The sequence below is a fragment of the Globicephala melas genome, chromosome 4 (assembly GCF_963455315.2).
Source record: "Globicephala melas chromosome 4, mGloMel1.2, whole genome shotgun sequence".
NCBI lineage: Eukaryota > Metazoa > Chordata > Mammalia > Artiodactyla > Delphinidae > Globicephala > Globicephala melas.
The window spans coordinates 142,178,556-142,201,776 of NC_083317.1; the positions used below are offsets into that span (position 1 = coordinate 142,178,556).

Below are 23,221 nucleotides of genomic sequence, written 5' to 3' on the forward strand. Positions count from 1 at the left end.
TAAGTAAGGATCGTAAGAAGTGCATTTATTTAATGAGTTAAATAGTTTCAATTTATTTATATTTTAATTCCTTCTATATGCTCATGGCATAACTTGAGAGCTCTGTGTTTATAAATTTTAAAAACAGAAAAATATCAATGGGTATAAACGCAATTGAGTACTTAAAGCTAGTTTGGAAAAGCAGTTGCAAGATTAGCCAAAAACGGTAAATGACACAAAAATTATTTTAACTTCTAATACTAAGCAGAGTTACGTTGGCTCTTTCAATACAAACTGCGCCCCTGTCATTCCCTCTGATTCAGGCCCTTCTGATCTTTTATTTTTAAGTGCAGTAGATTCCCAGTTGGCTTTCCCAGTTTTACTGTCATCTTTTTTGGATCCATTTCAAGTCACCATATTAATCTTGAAGCCCAGCCTGAGCATGACATACATCACAATTACGGTCAAGGTCAGCTCCCTGGCCTGGCATTCGAAGACTGGTGTTGGTCTGATCGCAGTCTGCCCGCCAAGGCACCTAATCTCAAGGCCACTTTTCCCACTTTTCCCCCTGGCCTCCCATCACCCACAGATCTCTGCAGTGAGGCGGCTCAATGGAGCTCCCATTCCTGCCCCCTGGGCTGCTGTTTATGCTGCCTGTGCATCTGAATTTTATATCATTTTGTCCCCACCTTACCATTACCAAATTCATCCCAGCTTTCAAAATCCACTTTAGCCATCACCTCCCTGTCAAGGACGTTTCTCATTGTCGTCACCCAGAGTAATCTTTCTGTGTTATAAACACTCATCACATTTGTATGCCCAGTTTCTTATCATAATCACCACTCTCTGTCTTATATTGTGAAATGGTTTGGACTCCAGCTCAAGACAGAAACACTAGCTTCAAAACATATCTCCCCAGCTGTCAGAATTTAGGCAAGTTACATCATCTCTCTATGCTTCTGTTTCTTCATCTGTTAAAAAATAAATAAAAATAGTACCTCTCTTATAAGATGGTTGTGAATGGGAAATTAGATAATGTACATATAATGTACATAAACTACTTAGTCTGACACATTAAGTGTTTAGTAATATTTATGCCAAAATCTGCTAGAATCAATTCTCTAATTTATGGAACTATATTCCAAGAACTGAGAGAACTTGTAAATGGAAAGTTTTTGAGGAACTATCATGATATCCAAGAAGGTTAGAGGTAGATAACTTTTGCTGGAGTTTCCAAATAGGGCATAAGTTAGGTTTTCAAAACCGCAGAATGGTGGTGTTAACTCTAGGTAGGAAGAGTCTGGTGAGAAAACAAAGCAACACAAAAATCCAAAAAAGGAGAAGTCATCTAGGTACCAAAGAGAAATGAAAACACATGTCCACACCAAGACTCAGACATGAATATTCAAAAGAGCTATATTCATCATTGCTCAAAACTAGAAACAAATGTCTACCAACAGGAAGTAAGGAAAGAAAGTGTGTTCTATCCCTGCAACAGAATACCACTCGGCAGTAAAAAGCAACACAGTCCTGGGAGAGCAGCGACATGGATAAGCCTCAAAATCATTGTGTTGAGTGAAAGAAGGCAAACACAAAAAAAGTACATACTGTATAATTCCATCTGTAACACGCTCTAGATAAAGCAAGTAACTTATGGTGACAGAAAGGATTTCAGACCGCTGACCAGGGATGGAAGGGAAGAGTTAAGGAGAAGGGGAATGAGGAAACCTTGGAAGGTGGTGGAAATGTCCTGTGTCCCAGTTATGGTGGTGGTTTCAAGGGTCTATACATAATCCTGTCAAAATGCATCAAATTATACATTTTATTTTTTTAATTTTATTGAAGTATAGTTGATTTACAATGTTGTGTTAATTTCTTCTGTACAGCAAAGTGACTCAGCTATACATATATATATATATATATTCTTTTTCATATTCTTTTCCATTATGGTTTATTATAGGATATTGAATATAGTTCCTTGTGTTATACAGTAGGACCTTGTTGTTTATCCATTCTATATATAATAGTTTGCATCTGCTAATCCCAACCTCCCGATCCATCCTTCTCCCATTCCCGTCCCCCTTGGCAACCACAAGTCTGTTCTCTGTATCCGTGTCTGGTTTTTTTTCATAGATATGTTGATTTGTATCATATTTTAGATTTCACATATAAGTGATATCATATGTCAAATTATACATTTTAAATGGGTGTCATTTGTTGTATGTGAACTGTACCTCAATCAAACTAACTTCTGAGAAAAGAAATCACCAAAATACGAAATGATATTTTTAAGTCGGCAAGAGTGTGAAAAAGGAGTAGGGCTGATTTGGACACAATACATTTTCACTGAGAAAATGTTATATTTTCCTGATCATTTTTCCTTCCCCGACAGGGCTATTGGGTTGCAAGATCTGGGAACTACCGTAGAAGTTGCTTCATTTGAAGATGCTAAAGAAGCCTTAAATTCATTTAATAAAAGGGAAATTGGGGGCAGAGCAATCAGGCTGGAGTTGCAAGGACCCAGGGGATCACCTAATGCAAGAAGCCAACCATCCCAAACTCTGTTTGTCAAAGGTCTGTCTGAGGATACTACAGAAGAGACATTAAAGGAGTATTCGTGCAAGGATAGTCACTGACCGGGAGACTGGATCCTCCAAGGGCTTTGGTTTTGTAGAACTCAACAGCGAGGAAGATGCCAACGCTGTCAAGGAGGCCATGGAAGATGGTGAAATTGATGGAAACAAAGTTACTTTGGACTGAGCCAAGCCTAAGGGTGAAGGTGGCTGCAGAGGGCGAGGTGGTGGCACAGGTGGCCCAGGTGGATTTGGTGGCAGAGGCCAGGGAGGCTTTGGAGGGGGCAGAGGAGGAGGAGACCACAAGCCACAAGGAAAGAAGGTGAAGTTTGAAGAGTTCCTTTTATCTCTGCCTTCCCCTCTTCCATTTGAAAGAAAGGACTCTGAGATGTTTACTGTGTTACCTGCTCAATGACGGAGCCTCCTGAGGACATTCCAAGACAGTATACAGCCCTGTGGTCTACTTGGAAACTCGTATAGATAACATTTCAAGGGAGATAACCTTGTTGGTGTTGACTGGATATTCGTATAAACTTTTTAAAGAGATGAGTGATAGAGTTAACCCTTGAAAGTGTTATTTTCATGACACGCTATTGGGCCAAAGGAATTTTTTCCAACTGGGGCACAACAGTTGGAGAGCTGAGTGGTGATTCCTGTGTCACCCGAGAAAGATCTCCAGTGGCAGGTCACAGGGCTCTACATTCAGTCTATTTAACATTTTTGTCAATTATTTGCCTGACCACCTAAGAGCACAAACATCAACTTTGGGTTGACTGAACATTACTATGTTAGACAAGAGATGATGATCTAAATTATCTTATAGGCTAAAGCAGTAGTTTAGTTCTAACAAGGTGAAACTTTACAAAGACAGCTTCGAAGTAGCTGAATTGAGTTGAAAATTCAGCTGAGCATGAGATACAAGTGCCATGCCATACCAAGAGGACATTAGGAAAAGAAGACTTAGAGGCATAATCAATAATAAGTTCAGTGTCAATTAACAATGAAATGTAACCTTTAAGGAAGTTAACATGGCCTTGGGTTGTATCAAGAACGATGTAAGCTTTTATAGAAAGGAGGTGAAATCTTGTTCTATATTCCATAATACGCTTATATTAAAACACTGCATTATGTTCTTGGTAGGATACTTGGTGAGGGAGAGATTAAAACTAGATCAGAGGAGGGGGAAAAACAGTATTTTTCTAATCTATGGTTCCCTTAAGGACAGGGTCCGTGTCTTAGTCATCTCAGCCTCACTACACCCATCGCAACTCCTGGCATGACTGTGATTATAGCTGTTCAAGCAAATGCTGTTGGCACCTTGATAAGACTTGGATTGATGCCATATAAAGTAGTGGGAAAGGGACAAGGGCTTTCCAGCTGAGAAAAGTCTGAAGGGTTGGGAGGAGGGGTGAAGCAAGGCAACAGGACAAGATGCACCTCTGGGATCTGAGGTGGGTTACAAGTGGCTGCAAGATCTTTGTCAAGTCCCTCCATCAAGAAACAGAGCTACCAGTGTGTCTTTTTGTAAAAGCTTTATCACACACAGGAATTTCTCTGGGGCACATTCTTAGGAATAGAATTTAGGGTTATAGAGCATTTTGAAATGATCTTCAAATGAGACATTGCAAAATCTGACTGTAAAGTATCTCACAAATGTTCTTTTTCATTGAGTTGTTATTGACATATAAATATATGAGTTTCAGGTGTACTACATAATGATTAAGTGTTTTGCAAATCTCCTTCTCACTAAAACTACATCTGATCCTTTTTTCTCCATATGTTGCCCAACATGCAAAATTACATCACCATCAAAATATATGACATCTGACAGTTCTGAAATGTTATCTCCTTTTTATTTGAATTCCCTTATTACAAGGTTGAATATCTTTTCATATACTTTATTCGCTATTGGGTTTATTCTTCTCCAAGTTTACAGTCACACCTTCTAAGCATTACTTTCTATTGGTTCCTTTACTTTATTTCATTTATTCAAATCTCCTTTATATATTCTAGATATTAATCCTTTGAAATATTTATACACTTTAAATACCTCCTTTCAAATTTTGTCTATTTATGGTATAGGAAAATTGTTTTCAGTGGAAGTTTACAAGTCATGTAAAATGTGTTAATAAAATGTATTAGGGGCTTCCCTGGTGGCGCAGTGGTTGAGAGTCCGCCTGCCGATGCAGGGGACACGGGTTCGTGCCCCGGTCCGGGAAGATCCCACATGCCGCAGAGCAGCTGGGCCCGTGAGCCATGGCCGCTGAGCCTGTGCGTCCGGAGCGTATGCTCCGCAACGGGAGAGGCCACAACAGTGAGAGGCCCGTGTACCGCAAAAAAAAAAAAAAAAAAAAAAGGATTAGTATTTTCCTCTAAAAAAACAAAAAGAAGAAGAAGGGGAGCTATATTTCCCCCCCGCCTTGAATCTGGGGCTGATTCTATGACAACTTTGACCAAGAGAATGCAGGGAGAGTGAAACAGTGCCAGTTCCAGGCCCAGTCTTTTTTTTTTTTTTTTTTAAGATTTATTTTATTATTAATTTTTGGCTGTGTCGGGTTTTAGTTGTGGCATGCGGGATCTTCGTTGAGGCATGTGGGATCTTTTGTTGCGGCGTGTGGGCTCTTCATTGTGGCGTGAGGGCTTCTCTCTAGTTGTGGCGCGCCGGTTCCAGGGCACGTGGGCTCTGTGGTTTGCAGCACGTGGGCTCTAGCTGAGGCGCGTGAGCTCAGTAGCGGTGGTGCGTGGGCTTAGTTGCCCCGCCGCACGTGGGATCTTAGTTCCCTGGCCAGGGATGGAACCCGAGTTCCCTGCGTTGCAGGTCGGATTCTTTACCACTGGACCACCAGGGAAGTTCCCAGGCCCAGTCTTTAAGAAGACTGGCAGCTTCCGTTTCCTCCCATTTAGAACCCAGCCACCCTGTTAGGCGGACTGTCCAGCAGCTACAAGGACAGGCCCACACGCAGCAGAACTGAGGCACCCAGTCAGCCACCCTGACTGCATTCCCTGCCAGCCCACGTAAGTGAGCCACTTGGATGTAGATCCTTACTTCACTGAGCTACCCTGGCTGACACCACACGGAGCAAAAATGAGTTTTTGCCTGCTTAGTTTCGCCAGACTGCAAGATCATTAGCAGAAAGAAGTTACTGTTATTGTGCTGAGCTGAGGCAGTGTGTTAGGTGGCAAGAGGAAATTGAAACAGTAAACATCTTCACATATAAGAAGAGCTCTCTTAGACGTGGCCCCTTGGGCTGGAATTAGAACCAATATGGAGAATTAGAACCAATATGCATACCTTGGAGGGACTCATGGAGAGGCAGGCTGGAACTTCCATGATAAGACTAGGCAGAGAAATCCAGAAGAGGGTACCAGAGTTGGACTCCGCTGGCGTTGGGACTGGACTCAAAGAAGTAAACCAAGGATCTAGATTAGAATGCTCAGGGGACCATGGCTAGCTTAGACTCAGTCCCAGATGGTACCAGTGCCCAAGGTTGCACCTGCAGTAGCAGATAGCGGCATCACAGCATCATGGGGAGGACCATTCAGGTTGAATCCATCCATCCAATAGCTGGGGAAAGACAGATGGGAAAGGACCGGAAGGTTGTCAGGGCCCCAGTCAAGGTGAGATTTAGACTGGGGTGTCAATCCCAAGGGAAAACCAGAGAGAAGCAGAGGCACAAGAGCTGGGCAGCAGAGTGGGAACATGAAAGGTGCAGCCTGGGATAGGGACACACCTTAGACCTGCCTGACATTAGCCACGGTCTTGACCCCATCCTCTGATGGGGATGCAAATCTTAATATGTCATCAGGCTGGAATAAAATTAGCTCAGAAACTAGCCAGCTGAGGAACTGGCTCGGGAATTGGAAGGGGGAAGTAGGTGGACAGCAGCTCTTCAGAATCCTTATCTGTACGGGAGTCAGACAAGAGGCTTCTGAGGGGAGCTAGTGAAAAAGAAATACAAGAAAGAACTTTCTCAGTCAGAGGGGTGTATTCCTGTGATTGCAAAAACCTCAATTACCACCTGCCAGGACAGCTATAGAGAAGATGCATTCATCTGATAAGAACTACATCAAATAACTTTCAAATTCCCAGCCAACCTAAGACTTTCTCATGTTGAAAATACACAACAAGAGGGCAAACTGCTTGCACAGAGTATATAGGTACTCAACAAGGAAGGAGTGGATGGATGGACAAATGGACACACATATGGACAGACAAACAGATGGATGGACACACATACGGATGGAAAAATAGATGGATGGATGGACTGATGGACACACGTATGGACAGACAAATGGATGGATGAAGGTGGATGGATGAATGGATGGACACATGCATGGACAGATAAATGGATGGATTGATGGACAGACACGTGTATGGATGGACAAATGGATGGATGGACAGATGACACACATGGGAAGACAAATGGATGGATGGAGGTGGATGAAGAGATGGATAGATGGATGGATGGATGGATGGATGGATGGATGGATGGATGGATAATGCAGTCTGACATTTGCAATACTCAGCAGAACCTGTCCATGGACACATTAGCGCTATGTAATAAACTGCGCTCCAGAGGAAAAAATAAGATGTATTTGCACCTCAAAGAGTTTGCCAAACACTTATCTTGAGTGCACAAATATATGCTGCATTTTTGTGCTTATGAAAACAATTTCCTAAGAAAATTAAATTTCATATGAAAATCTCATTTTTCGTTTTGACTGGCTGAATCTAGCAGGTATCACCTGTCTCATGCAGAACTCGATAAATTCAGTGCAGCTCTGTTCTGACCGTCAGGAACTCCAAGCCCCAGGGCAAAAGGAGAAACTTGAGCTACAGAAAAGCAGTGACCAGCCAGCGTCCAAAACTCTTTCCTGTCAGCTGATTTCTCATTCACACTTGGCTTGACATGCCTTGCACCTCTTTTTTATGTCCTATCACACACCGTCAATATGGGACGTTTCTGCAGGTCTCTGTCACAGAGTGTAGACTGTCCCCTCAATAACAGAGCTCTTCTGAGCAAAGGTTTTCTGTACATAAATTTTCTAACACCTTCCTATACAAAGAGCATCTTGCTCTCTAAGGCAGAGGATGATGCTCTGAGTTCTAGGGAGGGGTTTATAAGTTTTTTTAACCACAACCTAGAGGCAGAAAAACGTTTTACATCACAAGCTAGTACACAAAGTACATATAAAACAATATTTACCTAACCATGTGCCATAAATTCTAATATTTCTTATTTTATTTCATTTTAAGCCACTGATCAGAACCCTCTCATCTGATTTTATGACACACTAATGCATGGAGACTGGTGTTCTGAAAGGCACTGCTTAAGGATAATTATCAATTAGTACTTATAGGGAGTGTGGACCAAGCCCCCAAAAACTGTTATCAACGTGAGAAGCAAAGCCCAGACCCCCACCCCAAAACCTATAAATAATGTCACCATTTTATAAGAATGAAATTACTGAGTTAATACATCATGGATGAGATTAGCTAAATGTAGCAATTAATGCAAACCAATTTAGGGCTGCAGGAATTTGCAGATATGGAAGTCCAATCGAGGTGTCCTGGATTATCATTCTAATGCGGACATTGGAGACCTGACAGTTTATTTTGCCTTGTCTGGAGAAAGGGCCATCCAGGGCCTCTGAGCACGAGTATACAGCTGCATGGCAGCTTGGGAACCAGGGCAGTAGAGCATCTGTCTCGTGGCTCAGTGATGCTCATCACTTTCTCTTCATCTGGGTCCTGCATCCATCTTGGGATTTAAACACTTCTTTCCTACACGTTTCCCTAAAGCAGTCAGAAGACACTCCCCAGCTAATATGAATTTCTCACCTGCTCCCCAGTTATATTTTTCATTGTAAATGAATAATTTGGGATCTTGGTTCATATTTGTCAGTCTTGTGGGTTTGATTATACAGTCCTTTCCACACTGAGTGAAATATCAATGTTGTGCAAGGCAAAGACCCAGACTTAGGACAGGGCAGCCCTGCTGGGACAATGACACTCAGGAGACAGCCTGCCTGGGCAGCCCTCCAACTTCCCTCAAAACAACCCCTCTCTCAACTCCATCACTCTACCTCGAACAAGTTACTCAGAGGTTGATAAATGACAAACCAAATATAAACGTATTGGTTTTGCGGAGAAAAGCATTGGCTTAGCGTTCCTCTAGCCAGCTGGAGGGAAGGAGCATCACTGAGACCCAGGCAAGTTTGCTTTCCCACACTAGGGCTGTGCGTGGGCCAACCTTGCACAGACTAAAGTGGATATTTTTAAGAGAAGACAAAATGATCTGTATCATAGGGTCTGATGGCCATATCACACCTTAGTATTTGAAATCAGCTGCTGGGTCTGGCCTTCTATTGCTCCTTACCCTCATTCACTCATTTAGAGAAAAGCTAATACCCATCCTTCTTAAACTCTTCCCAAAAAATTGCAGAGGAAGGAACAATCCCAAACTCATTCCACGAGGCCACCATCACCCTGATACCAAAACCAGACAAAGATACTACAAAAAAAAAATACAGACCAAAATCACTGATGAATATAGATGCAAAAATCCTCAACAAAATACTAGCAAACAGAATCCAATGGCACATTAAAAGGATCATACACCATGATCAAGTGGGATTTATTCCAGGGATGCAAGGATTCTTCAATGTACACAAATCAGTCAATGTGATATACCATATTAACAAATTAAACAATAAAAACCATATGATCATCTCAATAGATGCAGGAAAAGCCTTTGATAAAATTCAACACCCATTTATGATAAAAGCTCTTCAGAGAGTGGGCATAGAGGGAAACTACCCCTACATAATAAGGACCATACATGACAAACCCACAGCAAACATCATTCTCAATGGTGAAAAACTGAAAGCATTTCCTCTAAGATCAGGAACAAAACAAGAAGGTCCACTCTTGTCACTATTATTCAACATAGTTTTGGAAGTGCTAGCCACGGCAATCAGAGAAGAAAAAGAAATAAAAGGAATCCAAAAAGAAGTAAAACTGTCACTGTTTGTAGACAACATGACACTATACATAGATAACCTTAAATATGCCACCAGAAAACTACTAGAGCTAATCAATGAATCTGGTAAAGTTGTAGGATACAAAATTAATGCACAGAAATCTTTTGCATTCCCATACACTAACAACAAAAGATCAGAAAGAGAAATTAAGGAAACAATCCCATTCACCATTGCAAAAAATAAAATAAAATACCTAGGAATAAACTTACCTAAGGAGGTAAAAGACCTGTACTCAGAAAACTATAAGACACCAATGAAAGAAATTAAAGATGGCACAAACAGATGGAGAGATATATCATGTTCTTGGATTGGAAGAATCAATATTTTGAAAATGACTATACTACCCAAAGCAATCTACAGATTCACTGTAATCCCTATCAAATTACCAATGGCATTTTTTACAGAACTAGAACAAAAAATCTTAAAATTTGTAGGGAGACACAAAAGACCCCAAATAGCCAAAGCAATTCTAAGGGAATAAAACGGAGCTGGAGGAATCAGACTCCCTAACTTCAGACTATACTACAAAGCTACAGTAATCAAGACAGTATGGTACTTGCACAAAACTAGAAATATAGATCAATGGAACAGGATAGAAAGCCCAGAGATAAACCCACACACATATGGTCAACTAATCTTTGACAAATGAGGCAAGGATATACAATGGAGAAAAGACAGTCTCTTCAATAAACGGTGCTGGGAAGACTGGACAGCTACATGTGAAAGAATGAAATTAGAACACTTCCTAACACCATACACAAAAATAAACTCAAAATGGATTAAAGACCTAAATGTTAAGACCAGACACTATAAAACTCTTAGTGGAAAACATAGGAAGAACACTCTTTGACATAAATCACAGCAAGATCTTTTTTGACCCACCTCCTAGAGTAATGGAAATAAAAACAAAAATAAACAAACGGGACCTAATGAAACTTAAATCTTTTGCACAGCAAAGGAAACTATAAACAAGATGAAAAGAACCCTCAGAATGGGAGAAAATATTTGCAAAAGAATCAACAGACAAAGGATTAATCTCCAAGATATATAAGCAGCCCATGCAACTCAATAATAAAAAAACAAACACAATCAAAAAAATGGGCAGAAGACCTAAGCAGACATTTCTCCAAAGAAGACATACAGATGGCCAAGAGGCACATGAAAAGTTGCTCCACATCAGTATTAGAGAAATTCAAATCAAAACTACAATGAGGTATCACCTCACACCAGTTAGAATGGGCATCATCAGAAAATCTACAAACAACAAATGCTGAAGAGGCTGTGGAGAAAAGGGATCCCTCTTGCACTGTTGGTATGAATGTAAATTGATACAGCCACTATGGAGAACAGTATGCAGGTTCCTTAAAAAACTAAAAATAGAGTTACCATATGACCCAGCAATCCAAGTACTGCACATATACCCAGAGAAAACCATAATTCAAAAAGACACATGCACCCCAATGTTCATTGCAGCACTATTTACAATAGCCAGGTCATGGAAGCAACCTAAATGCCCATCGACAGATGAATGGATAAAGTAGATGTGGTACATATATACAGTGGAATATAACTCAGCCATAAAAAGGAAGGCAATTGGGTCACTGGTAGAGACGTGGATGGACTTAGAGACTGTCATACAGAGTGAAGTAAGTCAGAAAGAGAAAAACAAATATTGTATATTAACGCATATATGTGAAATCTAGAAAAATGGTACAGGTGAACCAGTTTGCAAGGCAGAAATAGAGCCACGGATGTAGAGAACAAACGTATGGACACCAAGGGGGTAAGCAGGGTGGTGGCAGTGGTGGTAGTGCTGTGAGAATTGGGAGATTGGGATTGACATATATACACTAATATGTATAAAATAGATAACTAATAAGAACCACCTGTATAAATAAAGATAAAATAAAAATTTAAAAATAAAAAAGAAAGCACTATGCTGTTAGCTAATTTTTTAAACACAGGATTTGTCTCTTTAAATATCATCTTAAAGTGTATGATTATGTGAAAGGCACTCATGAGATGTGGCAATGCCTGGCAACTTTTGGCTCTGTTTCGTAAATTATCATGAATGGAGGAACAGCTTCTGCAGATGTCTGTTTCCCACACCTGGATGAGTGAGGACCGGGGCACAGCAGGCCCACCAGGAGGGAGGTCAGGTGCCAGGCGCCAGGTCCAGCACCAGTGCTGAGCAGTGGACATCTCGGGAAGGGCTACACAAAGAACTGGGGTAGCTGCTAAGCCCGAGCCGGACACCAGAGGGGAAGGATGTGGGTGTGCAGGTGTGGATGCAGGTGGGAAGGTGTGGATGCAGGTGTGCAGGCGTTTGGGCCACAGGAGGGAAGCAGGGACATGCTCTAAGCCAACGCTGAAGGAAGACCCAGAATGAGTCCTGCACTAGTGAATGACAATGGCAGTGAACTTTTTCTGGGATGGAGGGGTTAAAGACATATTCAGAGGGGATTGCCTGGAAAAAATTCTCTCCTCTCATAGCTTAAAAAGGATCAGTGTTTCTGCCAAAGGCAGGTGTTATACATTATGAAATCAAACTCTTCTATGATATCAGAAATAAACATAGCCAAGTAAACTTATTTCTAAAATCGAATTTGAGGGGACTTGAGAGCAAGGAAGAATCACATTTTTCCTAATTTTTATAAATTTGAGAGTCTCGTAATTTTTTATTGAAGTATAGTTGCTTCACAATGTTGTGTTAATTTCTGCTGTACAGCAAAGTGATACAGTTATACATATATATACATTCTTTTTTAAAATATTATTTTCCATTATGGTTTATCACAGGATATTGAATATAGTTCTCTGTGCTATACAGTAAGACCTTGTTGTTTATCCATCCTATACATAATAGTTTGCATCTGCTAATCCCAAACTCCCAATCCATCATTCCCCCACCCCCCACCACCTTGGCAACCACCAGTCTGTTCTCTAGGTCTGTGATTCTGTTTCTGTTTCATAAATAGATTCATTTGTGTTGTATCTTACGTTCCACATGTAAGTGATATCATAAGGTATTTGTCTTTCTCTGACTTACTTTACTCAGTATGATAATCTCTAGGTCCATCCATGTTGCTGCAAATGGCATTATCTGGTTCTTTTTTATGGCTGAGTAATATTCCATTTATATATGTACCATATCTTCTTTATCCTTTCCTCTGTTGATGGGCATTTAGGTTCTTTCCATGTCTTGGCTATTGTGAATAGTACTGCAGTGAACATTGGTGTGCATATATCTTTTTGAATTATAGTTTTGTCTGGATATATGCCCAGGAGTAGGATTGCTGGATCATACAGTAATTCTATTTTTAGTTTTTTTGAGGAAGTTCTGTACTGTTCTCCATAGTAGCTGTATCAATTTGCATTCCCACCAACAGTGTAAGAGGGTTCCCTTTTCTCCACACCCTCTCCAGCATTTCTTGTTTGTAGACTTTTTGATGATGGCCATTCTGCAGAGTATCTTGTAATTTTCATGAGTCACTGATACACATAAAAAGAAACCCTGAGGAAAATAACGCCAGTTTTGTTGTGATGTCAGAACATGGTCAAATGCCAATTTTGTTTTAAACTAGCATTTATTTCTTTGCTCATGTGTTTGTTTATGTATGTATGCCTCTTTCCAAGAAGAGCTAGAGGTGGCTTGTTCGAGTGAGCAAATACAAACCCGTGGGCCTACCATCTTCCTGAACTAGAGTGAAGATGTGGCATTGGTGCATTTACAATATATTTAGATAAAAATGTTTATATTTGAAAATGAATACATTTATATAAAATATATTGTAAAATACTAAGAGTAAGTCAACTAACAATGCTTTCGTGGACTCTACATATAACATCATAAGCTCTCATGACCTTTGAACTTGTACATTTCAAATAAAAATCATATAGTGTAGGAAGTCAAACTTAGAGGATTTCATTTATGTACTTAAAACCAGAAAAATCCATACAAACAAAAGACCCCTCCGGAAGTCCCCTGACCAACACTTTGTGTAAGAGTAAGTTCAGGGGACAGATTATTTCATTGTTTTCCAGGAGTTTTAGATTAAAGTGTTAATGCTTATAAGTATCATAAGTTGTTCTTCTATTCAGTAGTGTTTTTCCTTCCATGCTATACTTCCTGCTACTCCATGCATACGTTACCGAAAGTGAGGGTCTGGCTGCTCACCACTCAAAAGCCAATAAAGAGGCAAGGCTGGTGGAAAGGAAAGTTTGCTTTATTTTGGAGGCCAGCAACCAGGGGGGAGGGTGGACTCCTGTCCAAAGGCCAACGCCCCCCCCCCCCAACTGACAATCAGTGGGCAACAGCTTCCATAGATGGAGGGAGCGAGCTACGTGCAGAAACAGCACAGGCAGCTCTGACGGGCATCTTGCAATTGGTCATGTGGTGGTCTGATCAGGGTCCTCTTGATTGTTTTAAATACATTTAATCTTCAGTTCCAGAGTCGGTTTGTTTCCAATTCATTGAGGTAAATTTTCAGAAATGTGGCAGCTTATGTCATGGCTACAGTCTGGTCATCATGTAATAAAATTCTTCCACCTGATGGAGGTTTCAGAATCTACAAGACAGCTCACAGGATAGGGCTCAGAATATTATCTATAGCCCTTGAAGAGGAACTAGAGGTCCTTGACTTTGCTTAATGACTAAAGTATTGCTTTTTTGTCTTGTTTAACTGTTGTCCTTTGTTTCTGCATTTTCTCACTTCTCTGAGTAAACTTATTCTTTAGCTAAAGTTTTCCACAGACAAAAGGCAGGCTGAGGGCATGGGGAGGAGGGCCATAGGGTCCCGCTCTGTTTCATATATACCCCATCATGTCTGATTGGCAGCTAAGCATGTGCTTTTGGTGTGACAATAGAACAGCACACTTTAGGCTTCCGTGATTGAACAGACAGCACTACTCTCCAATTTCACTCACAGAAGCGCTACAAAGCAGTTAAAGTGCTCTGCAAACTCAAAATAATGAGGAAAAGCAGTGGATGAGCTTTTGAAAACAGAGAAATCGGAAGGTAGTTGATTGTACCGTATTCTCATATATGAGACTCTCTGAAAACCTACGAACATTAAATTTTGTTCAAGGCTTCATCGATGTTTTAATATAAGAACCCCTCCCCCCATTTTTAATTTATCAAAAGAGTGTAGAGAAAAATGGAGATTTTGGTTTTTGTTTAAGGGATGATTCTATTTTGATATGACAATGATTTTTTTTTTATGTGTATGACTTACGTAACAAGGAAAAGCTTACAAATACTTCCCCGACTCCAAGACTTTGGAAAACTGCTGAGATCACTGTAACCAGATTAGTGAGGCTGTTGTCAGTTAACACGTAACTATCAAAAGGTTGAGGAGCAAAACCACCTTCTTCTTTGTTTTCCAGAAAAGTTGACTAAGATGATTCATGAACTACATAATATAACCAGAAGTTCCAAAAATGTACCTGTATTCTCATGTCTAGGGTATTCAAATGTGATTTTAAAGGCAGCGAACATATTCGTATCCATCCTGTCTTAGAAATTAACTCACCCATGCATTTAGAAATTACTTATTTCCACAGTTCCATTTTTCTGTGTTCAGTGAGCTGATGACACTACTAGCCCTCTGATAACCTCATACAATTCAAGCAAAATGAATTGCCCAGGCAGAAGCTGTGGGCAGGGAGACAGTGATTGAGGCTCAAAGACCCCCATTTTTACTGAAATGTTGAATTAACTGATATAAAGGGTTTTCTTCTTCCCTGAATCCTTTGGATGACTGTACTTGTTCATAGAGATAAGTAGATTTAGTCATTCAACAAACATTTGCTAAGTGCCTCCTAGGAGATTTCATGCTAGTTCCTATTCTTGAGAATAGAGATAAATGATGTTTCATATCAACTAAGTGACTTAGCTAAGTCATTTAACCTCTCTTAGCCCCAGTTTCCTTATCTCTGGGTCCCAGGGCTCTCACCCCTGCATGGTTTAGCGCATCTTGTATTCACACCCAGTAGCCTACTCCTTTTCCATCACTCAGACTCTTCCATTGTATCCCCTGGAACTCACAGTCTGTTACCAGCCAAATCCTCAGATCCTATGTTTTTAGGAGTTCCTTCACTTTCTTGTTCTGACAAAGCCTGGCTGTCCCGCTATGACTCTTTCCACACAACTCTCTCAAGTGAGGACTATTTTCCTCCTAAATCCTGCATATCATGGGGCCTGAAGTGGAGAGGCCCTTCCTGTTTTTTTTTACCACTTCTGGACCTGATTGCCTCTTCCGAAAGACTTCTGACTCCCACTGAGAGGTGCACCACCCTAATACACCACTCTCTAATCCCCTTGCTGCAGTACCTACGGGCTTACTCTTCACTCCCCACCGTTCCTTGATCATTTTAGCACGACGCTCTCTGCCACCTTCTTTTTTTTATTATTAAAGTACAGTTGAGGGGTTTCCCTGGTGGCGCAGTGGTTGAGAGTCCGCCTGCCGATGCAGGGAACGCGGGTTCGTGCCCCGGCCCAGGAAGATCCCACATGCCGCGGAGCGGCTGGGCCGGTGAGCCATGGCCGCTGAGCCTGTACTCCGCAACGGGAGAGGCCACAACAGTGAGAGGCCCGCGTACCGTAAAAAATAATAATCATCATCATCTTAAGGTTACAAATGAATAGTCCTTGGACCTGTTCAAGAAAACCTGTTTCAAATATAGCAGTATGTATATATTAAACCCAAACTCCTAATTCATCCCTCCCCTCCCTGGCTTTCCCCTTTGGTAACCGTAAGTTTGTTTTCTATGTCTGAGGGTCTATTTCTGTTTTGTACATAAGTTCATTTTTTTAGATTCCACATATAAACAATATCATATATAAAATAGATAACCAACAAGGACCTACTGTATAGCACAGGGAACTACACTTAATACATTGTAATAATCTATAAGGGAAAAGAATCTGAAAAAAATCGGTATATATGTATGTATAACTGAATCACTTTGCTGTACACCTGAAACTAACACAACATTGTAAATCTACTGTACTTCGATTAAAAATAATAAAATAAATTTTAAAAAAAGAAAACCTCCTCAAGATTACACTAAAACAGCCATTCTTATCTATTTTCTGATGAGTGAACAAATTTGTATAACCTTTTGAACAGGCACCTTGAATATATCAAGAGCCTTATATTACTTATCTACTGTTACATTGAAAACTACCCCCCAAAACGAGACATTTTTCATCCCACAATGAACGTTGGGGTGCATGTGTCTTTTTGAATTGTGGTTTTCTTGGAGTATATGCCCAGTAGTAGGATTGCTGGGTTATATGGTAGTTCCATTTTTAGTTTTTTAAGGAACCTCCATACTGTTCTCCATAGTGGCTGTATCAATTCACATTCCCACCAACAGTGCAAGAGGGTTCCCTTTTCTCCACACCCTCTCCAGCATTTACTGTTTGTAGATTTTTTGTTGATGGCCATTCTGACCGGTGTGAAGTGATACCTCACTGTAGTTTTGATCTGCATTTCTCTAATAATTAGTGATGTTGAGCATCTTTCCATGTGCCTCTTGGCCATCTGTATGTCTTCTTTGGAGAAATGTCTGTTTAGGTCTTCCACCCATTTTTTGATTGGGTAGTTTGTTTTTTTGCTATTGAGCTCCATGAGCTGCTTGTATACTTTGGAGATTAATCCTTTGCCCGTTGATTCGTTTGCAAATATTTTCTCCCATTCCGAGGGTGGTCTTTTCATCTTGTTTATGGTTTCCTTTGCTGTGCCAAAGCTTTTAAGTTTAATTAGCTCCCATTAGTTTATTTTTGTTTTGATTTTCATTACTGTAAAACCACAACAAGCCCTAAGGTATTTTGGAAAGTGGTCCACAACACACACACACACACACACACACAAAGACCTCTGTGATATTGTTCATTGCAGTGGTATTTATAAAACAAAAGCATGAAAACCTTCACTATCCAACAGTTGCAAAAATGTTGAGTAAAGCTCAATAGGCACGTTATGCAGCAATTTCAAATACTGTTTCCCAAGAGGATCCTATAGCCTATGCAAAGGCTTCTATTATGACGTTAGAAGGGAAAAGCATTATATGAAAAAATATAGATGGAAAAATAGCCTAAAGAAGTAAATCAAAACGTTACAGTCAGATGCCTTTGGGTGTTAGAGTTGAAGGTGAATAGTCTCCTCTGTCTGCTTTTCAAAATATATCCACATAATGAAGCGTCCAGCTTCCTCTCTTCTCAGCTTGTGGTGTACTTACATGTACTCTTTTACGACTTACAAGTATAATGGTTTACTAAACAGTTTCTCAACTTTTAACAGAAAAGTTTCCTCTTTCCAGTTTTAAGTTATCCAGTTAGTCATTTTTTAATTATAAAACCTCAGTCTGGGGACTTCCCTGGTGGCCCAGGAGTTAAGACTTCGCCTTCCAATACAGGGGGTGCGGGTTCAATCCATGGTCGGGGAGCTAAGATCCCACACGCCTTGTGACCATAAAACCAAAAACGTCAAACTGGAGCAGGATTGTCACAAATTCAATAATGACTTTAAAAATGGTCCACATCAAAAAAAAATCTTTAAAATAAATGAACAAACAAAATACCTCAATCTGAAAGACACAGCAAAACAGACACTCCTATTCATTGCTCACAGTGGGTAGAAGACCTGCACTTCCCTCCACAAGGGATCATGTTTGTGAGAGGCCTGGGGGGAAATAGGAGGAGACCAGCCAAGTGCAGTGAAGGGCATCTGGAGGCCCGGCCTCTGAGTGCAAACAATGGTTAGCTGATCCCAGAGAGGGATTCCTGGACCAGGAGGCTAGATGCAGGCTTCTGCCAACACAGCTCTTAGGAACTCACATTGTAACTCGCATAGTTGTCTTCTCATAGCCACTCACCTGAGAACTTTCCAGAAAACAGACCTTCAAGGAACCAGTGCCATGAGTGGGATGCACTCTCCCCTCTCCTTTGTACACTCAGCCTCTACCCACCCTGTTCCATCCACACGCCCATTACAGAAAACTGTAACGCATTCTGTCTCGTGCTCCTCCCGGGTCCCCTGGAATCGTCCTTACCAGCTCTGAGCATCCATCCCCCGGCTTTGAGTTGTTTGCTGCTAAGGGCTCCTACCTGCAATTTCTTCAGTGATGTCTTTTGAGCTGCTAACCTGCATTGCTGCAAACACGGAGAGTTGAAAGTGCTTCGGAGTTTATATCGGACCCACTCACGCCAAACACCCTGGTCCCCAACACACACACACACACAGAGCAGTCCTTAGGCAATGACTTATGTAAGGAGGGATATGAAAACCCAGTTCCCTGTCTCAAGCTGATTTCGGACGCACGCAACAGCAAGCAGCAGCGAGCAGTAGCTGGAAGCAAGATCTCAGTTCCCGGGCCGCGAGTCGTAGCCGCTACACCACAGGGGCCAGAGGCTAGGGCCTGGGTCCCCAGTCCTTGCCTGCCTTGTCAGGAATGAATTCAGGCAAGGAGTCAGAAGGTAAAGAGAAAAGTAAAAAGTTTATTGGAAAAGCAAAGTACATGCGGAAAGACACACGTGCAAACTCAGAGAAGAGAGTCGTGCCTTTGGGAAGTTTAAGTCCTTTATAAGGGGCCAGTCTTCCGGGTTTTTGTTTCCCTTCTGGCCAATCATCTTGCTTTGTCCCGCCTGGCTAATTAGTGTCAGGACCCTCCCCATAGGTGCGCACGCACCTCTCCACCTCACGCCCGGATCCTGCCGTTAAGGCGTCTGGGAGAAGCAAGACTCATTATGGCCTGGCATTGTCCCCTGACTTTTGACCCTCAAGGAGCCTTTCTGTGCATGCGTAATGCCTCCCTTGCCCCAAGGGGCAGAGGAGAGTGGAGATCCCTTGATACTTTATTCAAACAAGGTTTTGTCCCCCTTTGTTCTTGCTATGACAGTTCTCTTAATACATCCGCAAGAGACAAAGCTTGGCTATTTACCCTGTCTCTGTCATTGCTTCCATTTCGGACCGCAAACAGGAAGCTGATTTTAAATGCCTAACCTGAAGCCCACCTATCTCCTGTCTCAGGAAATGCAAACAGGAGGCTAGTTGTAAGTGTCCGGCCTGAAGCCCACTTTCTCCTGCCCCGTGAAATGTAAACAGAAGACCAGCTGTAAATGTCTAACCTGGAGCCCATCTATCTCCTGCTTCAAAGCCAGGACAACCTTGAGGTGTAATTTACACCCAGAGCTTCTCTGGGGATCTGTCTGAGGCTGGAACTTGGCCTGAAATATCCCTCTGTCTCAATGTCCCTCCTTCTCTGCCTTGTTTCCCCTCATACTCTTTCCGATTCTTCTGGGAGCTCTTTCCTAATAAACTCCTTGCACAGATTCCTCTTTTCAGGGTCTGCTTCTGGGGAACTGATGAAAAACTCAAAGTCTAAATGGATTTAGGTGCCTGGAGACCAGGGCCATTAAAAGGCCTTCAATGCCAAGAACATACCACACAGCAAAGAATTTCCCACCCAAAATGGTCAAAGCACCCTGACCAGGAAACACTGGAGAGAGAGGGAGAAAGGAAAAAAAAAGAGTATTCAGCTCAGACCTAAACCAGACAAAGTCCAAAGTTTAGAATTGGTTGCGGAGGGAGAGTCAAATAAGGACACCGAGGGGGAGTAGCCAGAGAGACAGGGAAAATACCGAGAGATGGGAAACCAAGAAAGGTATGTGTTTCAAAAAGAAGGGGTCTCAGCCGTGTTAGGTGCTAGCGGTCACATAGGCAAGAACAAAGAAATGGTCATTAAGTTTGCTCCGTGGAAGTCTCTGGTGCCCTTGACAAGTGCCATTTCTAAGGGACAGTAAGACTGGAGCCAGATAAAGTGAAGAATGAATGGGTGTAAAAGAACAAGAGAAAGCTGGTGTGCTTGGTCTTGAATAGATGCGGAATAATAGGAGGGTGACTGAAGAAGAATTCAGGACAAAGGGAAATTTTTTAAGAGCACGCTTATAGGGACAGAAATGATTTGGTAAAGAAGGAGCAGTAGATGGCACAGGAGAGAGGAGGAAACAGAAAGAACATACCTTGAGCAGGAAAGAAGAGATGGGATCTATACCCTTTCCCAGGGGTCCCATTCTTAGAAGAATAATGCCTCTCCTCTTCAGCAGCCCACCTCTGACCCCTCCCTACAGGGAAGGAATTGCACCAATTTTTCAAAATGACTCATCTTCCTCAAACAAGGGTTTGAAAGACTTCTTGCTAAAGCAAAGAGAAAACTCATAGTTATAACCCCTCCCGTCATATATGCAGTTCTCATGCCCTACGCAGTCTTGAATAAAGATCAGGGCAGGTGGGAGAATTTGACCCTGAATTTTGAAAGATAAGATTTTCCTCCTTTGGGGATTCCCTGGTGGCTCAATGGTTAGGACTCTGCGTTTTCACTGCTGAGGGTAAAAGGAAGGAAGGAAGGAAGGAAGGAAGGAAGGAAGGAAGGAAGAAAATGAAAGAAAGAAAGAAAGAAAGAAAGAAAGAAAGAAAAAGAAAGAAAGAAAGAAAGAAAGAAAGAAAAAGAAAGGAAGGAAGGAAGGGAGAAAGAAAGAAAGAGAAAGGAAGGAAGGAAGGGAGAAAGAAAGAAAGAGAAAGGAAGGAAGGAAGGGAGAAAGAAAGAAAGAGAAAGAAAGGAAGGAAGGAAGGAAAGAAGGAAGGGAGAAAGAAAGAAAGGAAGGAAGGAAAGAAAGAAAAGGAAAGGAAGAAAGAAAAGCTCCTCTTCCCTTGCCTCTTGTGGCCCTCTGTGACCTCTAATGGAAGGGCACTGCTCAAATCTTTCAGGAAAAAACTTGGGGCAAGGAACACAGCTGACCACCTACAGCTGCTGCATCTTTGAGATCTGCCCCAACATTCATATGGAGACCACTCTGCCCAGGCTGCTCCCAGCTAATGCCTGAGCTCCGCAGTCTAATAGGGCCAATGCGGGACTCCTCTAACTGGCCACCTTTGCTCTGGAGCTCTCCATCAGCCTGATCTAGACTTTCTCAGAGCTGCATTGCAACCTGAGCTTTTCCTAGGATCCTCCTTCCTCGCCGCTCTCCGTTCACAGGTGCCAGACTTGCAGCCTGGTCTGAGGTTCCCCTCTAGCTGCTTCTGTGACCGCTCCTCTTTATCTATCACAAGCATTTCCTACACTAAATCTCTTGCACTCCTAATTCCATCTTGGTCTGCTTCCTACAGGACACAAACTGACACAAATCCTTCTTCCTTTGGGTATCATGGTCCTTTGGGACACATGGCCCAAGATTGAGGTCTTGTTAATTCACCAGTTTGAAGATTTTACCTATATTGCATTTCAAACAAAGACTTGGCATCTGTCGAAATATTAAATCCAATTTTCGTATTTCAAGAAGTAAATGGTTAAGAAAGTGTTATTATTGATTGCTATGCTCGTTTTACAAATGACTGTTATAATCTCCAAAGGATCTGGCCCCAACGCATATCTGTCTGTTCCTTATCGAATAAGTATAGTTCCATAGATTGTTATTCCTGTTGTTTGCTCTTTTCTTGTGATTCTCCAAGAAATCACAGTGAATAGACTGGAATAATGTCATGATACAAATAGAGTGAAGGATGCCACCCAGGCATTGTGTATCAGGAGTGTTCTTGGTTACCAGCTAAAGTTAACTTAAGCAATAGGGAATTTATTGCCATGATACAGGGCAGGGCAAAGGAGACTGACAGGACCAAGAGGAAGCAGGGGCACCAGGCTTGGGGACGGACAGAAAGAATCAGGGCGCTGAGGACCAGAAAACTGGGAGCAGGACGCAGCAACCAATGCATGTTGGGAAATCCTATTCAGGACGACGGCAGCATGTTGGCCATTGCTGTAACGTCACCTGCACCTGCAATCATCCGTGTGTCCAACCGGTTGGGCTCAGCTGCCATCTGACTGCACCAGGGAAAGGAGAGAAGAGATCCAGGAAGTTCCCCTTAATGGTGAGGGGACAGGCGTTACTACTACCAAGGCTAAGACAAAGGGGAGAAGAAATTGCTTCAAAGAGTGCAGGAAGATAAAAGGAAAAAAAGATGAATTCCACCACATCCTTCTAGATCTCAAACCAACCCTTTTCAATCATTCAAAAGGCATAGATTTGATTTCGAGATCTGCAAGTTTCTGTTTTGTAAATAAGTTCATTTCAACTATACTCCAATAAAAATTGAAAAGAAATTGAAAACAATTTCTAAATGCAAAAAAACAAAACAAAACATAGAAAGTTTGTTCAAAGAAAATATCAGAGCAGTGGTTCTCAACTTCGGTTGATAAAAGGATCATCAGGGGATCTTTTATGAATCCTGGTGTTCTCAGGTCAAAACCCAAACTAATTAAGTAAGAAGTTGGGGGTCGGGGCGACCCAGGCATCAGACCTTATAAAAGTGCCCGGGTGATTCTAACATGTAGCCAAGATTGTAAACAATCTTTGTTCTAGTAGAAAGTCCAATACATAAAACAGACAAACAGGACTGCTTCGGCTGGACAGGGAGATTGGCACCGTTCCCATCCTGTGGTCCCTGAGGTACCTCTAAGGAATCCTTTATACCAGCACTTAAGATGCGTTGTAACTATGTATATGTGGACTCATTTTTCTCACACCCCAAATCCAGTCTGTCAGCTTGGTTCAACCTTCAAAAAAT

The 23,221-nt window shown here is 41.7% G+C and overlaps 1 pseudogene; it reads right to left on the minus strand.

Moving 5' to 3' along the window:
- Positions 1–2,350: 2,350 nt before the first annotated feature.
- On the minus strand, positions 2,351–18,751 carry LOC115863505 (uncharacterized; annotated as a pseudogene).
- Between the last annotated feature and the right edge of the window lie 4,470 nt (positions 18,752–23,221).